Here is an 8,022-nt window from a genome sequence, read left to right on the forward strand (position 1 = left end):
TCTATTCATTAAGAGAATGCAACTATATATCTATCCTAACCACTTTGAATACACAGATACAAAATGGACATTCATAGTTATACCCCAATTTTTTTTAAGTTCCGTTGCTGAATATTATAGGTGTGTAACAAAAACCTTTTTATAATAGCTAGAAACTGGAAACAGAAGGATAAGCTGAATATATTCCAATATTTATGCAATAGAGTATTAAAAGCAATTTTTAAAAAGTGAATTCATATCTGTAAACTTAGCACTTGCAGAGGCAGGAAGATTTAAAATTAAAGCCCAGCCTGAAATATTTATCAAGACCCTATCTAAGCCAGACATGGTGGTGCATGCCTGTAAAACAATAGTAGCTATGGTATCAACATTGATAAAAGTCAGGGCTGGAGACATAGCTCAGCAAAATGAGCATACGTCTAGCAAGCACAGGATTCTGAGTTTAGTCTCTGGTATGGGGGAAAAAATTGACAAGACTCGGAAACCCTATTGCTGGGATGGGGAGATAGCTCAGCAGTCTAAGTGCCTGCCTGGGAAGTGCAAAGACATGGGTTTTATTCATGGTACCACATGCTGTGAAACCCTGGAAACCGGGCACAGAGGCATACTTCTGTAATTCCAGCACTGGGGAGGCTGAAACAGGAGGATCACTAGCTGTGTAGTGAGACCCTGGACCTAAATAAATACATAAATAAATGATTAAAGAAAAAAGAAAACCTATTGCTGATTCAAAAGAGTCACTGGAAAACAAATTTATTAAAAAAAATAAAGAGAATACAAAATAGTGTTAAAACAGGAAAAAAAAGAGTCATGGGAGGGCCAGCCAAATAGCTCAATGGATTAAAGTGCCTGCAAGCAGGTGCAGGGTCCAGGGTTTGATCCTGGGGCACACTGAGACTGCAATTGAGACTGGGTGTGGTGATGCGCGCCTGTAATTCCAACTCTTGGGAGGCTGTAAACAGGCGGTTCACTGCAAGTCCAATCTACTAGGGAGACCCTGAATACCCTGTAGACCCTTCCCTAAAGTTAAAAAAAAGAGTGACTGGAATCTTTTTTTTTTTCAGTACCAGGCATGGAACTCAGGGCCATGGCAGGCACTTATGCCAATGAACTATCTCCCCAGTCCAGGAATCATATGTTTCTATAAAACCAAAACAAATGCCAAATTAAACAATAAGTGGATGCAGTCATATGCTGGAAATCGTGTAGAAATACAATTTAAAAGTAAAAAATTAGGAGAGTGGTACCTTTAAGGGAGGGGAAAGAGATATGTTTGGGGAAAGTTTCACAGGGGTTTTGTAATTAGTAAATGATCTTTTCTTTTTCTAGTTTTTTGAGACAAGGTCTAGCTATAAATGATCTTGTTTTGAAGCTGGGTATTAGGGTAAACATTTTATTTTATTAAATAGTAAATACAAATAAATATTACAACTATGTAATTTATATTTTAAAATTTATAATGTGTATCATGAAAGACTAACATTGATTTTAAACAAAAAATTGGTTAGAGTGCTGGTGGACATTCAATGAGTTCAGAAGGAACAGAATACCTTCTTTCAGCCCAATAAAGTGGGGCTAGGTATGTACACAATTTCCTTGAGACACTTATTGTCAAGGGGAACAGAGCCCAGAAGACAGGGTGATGGTGGGGGGAGGATCAAAGGAAATTTTTAAGAATGGGAGGTACTGGAATATGTTGCTTGGACTGATGTGAGAGTGCAAGAAGAGACGGGATGCAGGTTGGAGGGAAGGGAAGAGAAAGGAGAAATAGGAGGGTTGGGGGTAGAAGAAAGAGGGATGGGGGCTGGGCAGATGGCTCAGTAGAATAAGTGCTTACCTGGCAAGTACAGGGTCTTGAGTTCAATCCCCGGTTCTGAAAAAAAAAAAAGAAGAAGAAAGAGGGATGGAGAGGGGGAGAGAATAATGCACAGGGAAGGAGGGGTGTGTATTGGGATCTGGGGCATCTTGTCTTGCCCTGATCCCTTCATTTAACAGGAAAAGACAGGAAAAGGATGAATTCAGACACTACTGGTAGGATGACAAATTTAGTGGTGGGAAAATGAGGATCCTGTAACAATTTGAAATGTTTTATGGTTTCTATTTTATCACTAAAGCATGAGATAAGGTCATTTTTGACATGAGCCAAATTAAACCTCTCCTCATTCAAACAAACAGGAGGAGAGAACATTTTCTATAGACAAAACAGAAAACCGAGTCAAGTCTTTCTTAATGGTATTTTTGTGTTTGTTTGTATTTTAGGGAAGGGTCTACAAGGTGTTCAGGATCTCACTACTAGATCGGATTCATAGTGATCTGCCTGTTTACAGCCTCCCAAGAGCTGGAGTTAGAGGTGTACACCACCACGCCCAGTCTCAATTGCTGTCTCAGTGCGCCCCAGGGTTGGGGCCAGCACAGCAGGCCTGGGAACTGAACCCCGGCCCGCTGAGCTATTTGGCCGGCCCCTTAATGATATGGTTGATAGACTTTTTTTGTTTTTTTTTGGCCAGCTGAGCTCACCCTGAGTGGGAAGAGGGTGGGAGTGGGCGATCGAACCACAGTCCCTGTGCTTGCCTATGCTTGCCTAAGCAGGTGCTTTAGCCTGTTGAGCAATCTCTCTGGCCCAGAAGTTTGTTTTTTATTATTGATATTTTAGAAAATTTTCAGCTTCTCAATAATGTCTTACATATTTTCGGGACTGTTGTCAAATTTGGCAGCACTTCTATCTAGTTTCTTTCACATGAGTTAAAAAATTTTGGGTTATTTTAATTTTCTTACAGAATGGACAATTTCAAAAGCAGGGGTAGTGAGGGGCACCTGTAATCCCGGTACCCTGGGGGGTGACATAGGAGGATTGCCACAACTTTTGAGGCCAGTCTGGGACACATAGTGAGCTCAAGGCCAGCCTGTACTACAATGTGAGACCTTGTCTCAAAAAAACAAAACAAAACAAAACAAAACAAAACAAAATTTTTTAGAGCTGGCGACATAGCTCAGTGGACTAAAACCCTGCTTAGGCAAGCACAGGGACTGGGGACCAGGGTTCAATCCCCCTTACAGCATGTCTTGCTGGCCTCACCCTGGGTGCGCTGAGCCCGCCACCGAGTCCAGGCGTGGTGGTGCAGGCCTGTCATCACAGCACTGGGGAGGCTAAAAATGGGAGGATCATGAGGAGTCTGAGCTGTGTAGTGAGACCCAGTACCAAATACATAAATGAAAACACACACACACACACACACACACACACACACACAATTTCATTATAACCAAGGCTTTGAAGGGATCTATGTAAAAGAAGCCTTTTTTTTTTTTTGGTAACTAGAAATTTTTATTTTTTTCCATAATTTTATTGAGAAACAAATAGCAATGAGACAGTTTCAAATCAAATTGGTAGGACAGTTCCAATAATTAACACATTGCATACTGCCTTCCTAGTGGTTATTTGTTGTACAAGATGCAGACATGATATCCTATTTACAAACACTATTAGAACAAATTCCTCTATTCACTGAATTAAGAGAATGTAGCTATATATCTATCCTAACCATTTTGAATACACAGATACAAAATGGTAATTCATCTGTATCCTCTTTTTTTGTTTAGTTCCATCATTTAAATATTACAGGTGTGTGAACTCAGCAAAGTACTCCAAAATAGTCCAGTAGTCCATAATAGTATTGGGTCTTCTACTTGACTGGCAATGTCAGAAGTTGTTGACCTGAGTCCCCTACAGCTCAACATAACAACATACTTTACTTCTTATACTTCGTTTTTATACTTTTCTGGTGCATGGTTAAGACCAAGATAAAGCAAGACCTATGTAACAAGCATTGTAGCTTTTGGATCTGATAAGGTCAGTCAAATCCCCTCAGGATTTATCCTGAGACTCTGTACCTCAGATTGTAAATCCTTTGTCAGTGTCAGCCATGTGGATGAATCACAGCCATTGCTTGGCCAATGTGCTCCCTGTGAAAGCCTGAGAGAATGTTTTCTCTCCATGTGACTCTCCTTAGGCACACTCTACATCGTTGATCACTTTCCTCTGTGGCCCCATAATCTCCTTGATCAGAAAATTTGGGATACAACTGAGTTACATGATGTTACAGTACAAGTTTTATATGCCCTGAGTCTTAATTGACCTTGGAAGGCTAGTGCCAAAATGTTGGCTTTCCTTGTGGCCCTCCTATTTGTCTAAATTTTGGTCTGCAAACTTAGGTTGTTAACCTTCCAGAAGAGAAGCTTATTGTTATGCCATATAACTTAGGCTGTTGAGCTTAACCTCACTATCCGTCTGAATATCAAACATCTTAGGCATAACACAGAACAGGTATTTTTCATCAAGTATTGATATGTTGAACTTTAAGTCCCTACAGAATATGATGAAAAAACATTTAAAAAATTAAAATATATTTTAAAATAGGAATAAATTATATATGTTTACACATAAGTCCAGAAATCTAATCATATACAACATTTTTTTTAGTTTTTTAAAAATTATTTATTTGTGTGTGTGTGTGGCCAGCTCAGCTCAGCAGGGGGTGTGGCTGGCTGGCATGTGGTGCTGGGTGATTGAACTGTGGTCCCTGTGCTTTGCTAAGCTCGTTCTAAGTAGGAGCTTTAGACCACTGAGCCATCTCACCAGCCCTCAAGCACTTATCCTACTGAGCCATCTCCCAGGCCTCTAACATTGTTGCAGCAAAGTCCCACAACACTCCTTTTCCTGTCTCCTGCCTTCATTCACCACCCTCTTCCTTTTTATTTTTTATTTTTATTTTATTTATTTATTTATTTATTTATGTGTGTGTGTGTGGCCAGCTCAGCCCACCAGGGGGTGGGGCTGGCTGGCATGTGGTGCTGGAGGATTGAACCGTGGTCCCTGTGTTTTGCTTAGCTTAGCTTGTCTAAATAGGTGCTTTAGACCACTGAGCCATCTCACCAGCCCCCTCTTCCTTTTTAAACACTTATCTACCCGAGAGACAGCACGGCAGCAACCGACATGTCATGACAAGCAGCAAGTATTCAGAAGACCAGAATGAAAGGCACTCCAAGCATGAAACTACTATTACAAATTGTCATCTCAGTGCAGTTGCTTAGTTCACAGGTGTCTGTATATATAGTTAGTTAGGATGAGAATCCTTCCAATTAACTGCTAGATTAAAAAATCTTCTGAAGAGTCTCAGGATCATTGCCTTACCCATCTTGTACATATAACTGTATGGCTTGCCTCTGTTATGTTTCCCAGCTCTTCTCCTTGCTGTCTTTTCATTGTCTAGTCCTCAAGTTCTGGCTTTCCTTTTAGTTGTATTATACCCATTTGTATTTCTTCTTTTGATTTCTTATACTAGGGAAACTATACGATATTTACATGTGTCTGGTTTACTTCACTTATGAGTATATCTTCACGTGGCATCCACTTCAACATAAAGTCTTCGTGTTTATCATTCTTTATAGCTGAGTAATACTCCATTGTATAAAAATATCACTCTTTTTCATCCATTTCTCAGGTGATGGGCATCTTGGTGGTTTCCAAGATTTGGCTATCACAAATTGTACTGCTATAAACATAGGCACACATATATCACTATGATATGATGTTTTCAGATCCTCTGGGAAAATTCCCAGTAGGGGAATAGCTGGTTTAAATAGGATTTCCAGTCTTAGTTTTCTAAGGAGTCTCCACACTGATATCCATAATGGTTGCACCAGTCTACATTCCCACCAGCAGTGGAGAAGGGTTCCTTTTCCCCCACAGCCTCTCCAACATTTGTTGTTGAGTGATTTCTTTATGATAGCCATTCTTGCTGGGGTGTTGTTTTAATTTGCATTTCACGGATGGCTAGTGATGTGGAACATTTTTTCATATATTTATTCGCTTCTTTAATTTCATCCTCTTAGAAGTGTGTGTTCATCTTGGATGCCCATTTCTGGACTGGGTCTTTAAATTTTGGGGCCCTAGTGTTTTTTAGTTCTTTATAAATTCTAGGGAGCAGACCTTTGTCTGAGTACTTGTCAAGATTTTTTCCAAATTTGTGGCAGAAGTAATAGCAGAAAACTTGCTAAATATGAGGAAAGAAGCCTTTTGAAGTTGAGATTCACTGTTTTTTTTTGGGGGGGAAGCATATTTTGAGGTAGGGTCTTGATATGTAGTTCTGGCTGTCCTTCATCTTACTATATAGCCTGGGTTGGCCTTGAACTCATGAGGATCCTCTTGCCTTGGACTTCTAAGTGCTGCAGTGACAGATATGTGCCACCATGCCTGGCTTCATTGACTTACTTAAATATGCCTCTGGCCTCTTTGAACTTCATGCTCTTCCCAGTCCTCATCCCCTTCCTGCCGGAAGCTTTCTTTACTCTTCCCAGACTGTGGTTCTTCAACAGGGCTTTATTTCTGCCATTCATAGGACTTTTCTATATGTCAGACAAACTAAGTTCATCTCTTTGTTAGATGGTGGGTGCTCCAGAGGACATAGTCAGAATACACCATAAAGGTTATACAGTCCTCCATTAATATATGAGCAAGTTTCATCAAAACACGTGGCATTCTAAAAAAGGCAAGTAAAAATAGTAATATAAATACCAGTCATGGAAAAGACTCCCATTAAAAAATTAAGCATTAGGTACTGGTGTCTGAGGCATATCCAATCAGTGCACAGTTAGTTACAATCCAAACAGTGGTATGGTATGGTGGCCAAACATCATGTAGGCCTTGTAGGGAAGCAGCCTGGAATTTGACTTTGTACCTCAGGTACATGAGATAGGATTCATCTGATCCTTGGTTCATGATGTATTTTTACTATTGGCTACTCTTAGCTCCTCTGTGTGATTTTTGGCAAGTATTTCATCACTTGGAGTGTTAGTTTTCCCACCTGTAAACTGTAGATAACAATAATACCTACTATATCAGAATTGTGAAGATTTAATCATATAATCCAAGAAAATGCATACATATGAATGTAGCCTCTTCTACTAGACTGGATTGTAATTAACTGTGCTACTGATTTGATATGCCTCAGACACCAATACCTAATTCTTAATTAATGGGAGTTTTCCATGACTAGTATTTATATTACTATTTTTATTTGCCTTTTTTTAGAATGCCACATGTAGGGGCTGGAGAGATGGCTCAGTGGAATAAGCACTTCCCTGGCAAGCACAAGGGCTTGAGTTCAATCTCTGGTTACACCAAAAAAAAAAAAAAAAAAGCCACATGTAGCTGAGTGTGGTGGCATATGCCTCTAATTCTAGCACTCAAGAGGATGACACAGGCAGATCATTCTGAGTTCAAGACCAGCCTGGGCTACAAAGTGAGCTCAAGGCCAGCTTGAACTGCATAGTGAGACCCTGTTTTGAAAAAAAAAAAAAAAAGAATGCCACCTGTATACAACCTTTAACTCTCTCTAAAATGCACCTTTCCCAAATATTCATGTAGGTAGTTCTCCCACCTCCTTCAGACTTTGTTCAAACATCAGCTCCCAATGAGGCTTACTGTCTCCATCCTTTATGAATGACAACCCCATCCATATACTCATAATTCTCTTTATTTTCTTTTATCATAGAATTATTTTATGCCAACAAAATACAGTACACCAATTATATTTATTGCTTGTTAATTATCCTTACTATTAATATCTAAATTTTATCAGTGCAGGCCTGGGCATGGTGGTTCATGGCTATAATCCCAGTGCTCAGAAGGCTGAAGCAGGAGGACTGCTTTGAGTTCAAGGCCAGACTGGGGGACAAAGTGAGTTTAAAGCCAGTCTGAACTGCATAGTAAAACCCTCTCTCAAAAAGACAAAAATAGGGGCTTGCCAGTTAGCTCAGTTGTTTAAGCGCCTGCTTGGGCAAAGCCAGTCAGGTACGGGGACCATGGTTTGATCCCCAGTTCCACATGCCATACCAGACTTGCCTTGCCTTTAAGGCAGCTTGAGCCAGCAAAATGAAAAAAAGACAAAAATAAATAAATTTTATCAGTGCAAAGATTGTTTCTTTTAAAATTATAGATCCCAATACCTGGTATGTAGCAGA

Source organism: Octodon degus, unplaced genomic scaffold (genome assembly GCF_000260255.1).
Source record: "Octodon degus isolate 3935 unplaced genomic scaffold, OctDeg1.0 scaffold00314, whole genome shotgun sequence".
NCBI lineage: Eukaryota > Metazoa > Chordata > Mammalia > Rodentia > Octodontidae > Octodon > Octodon degus.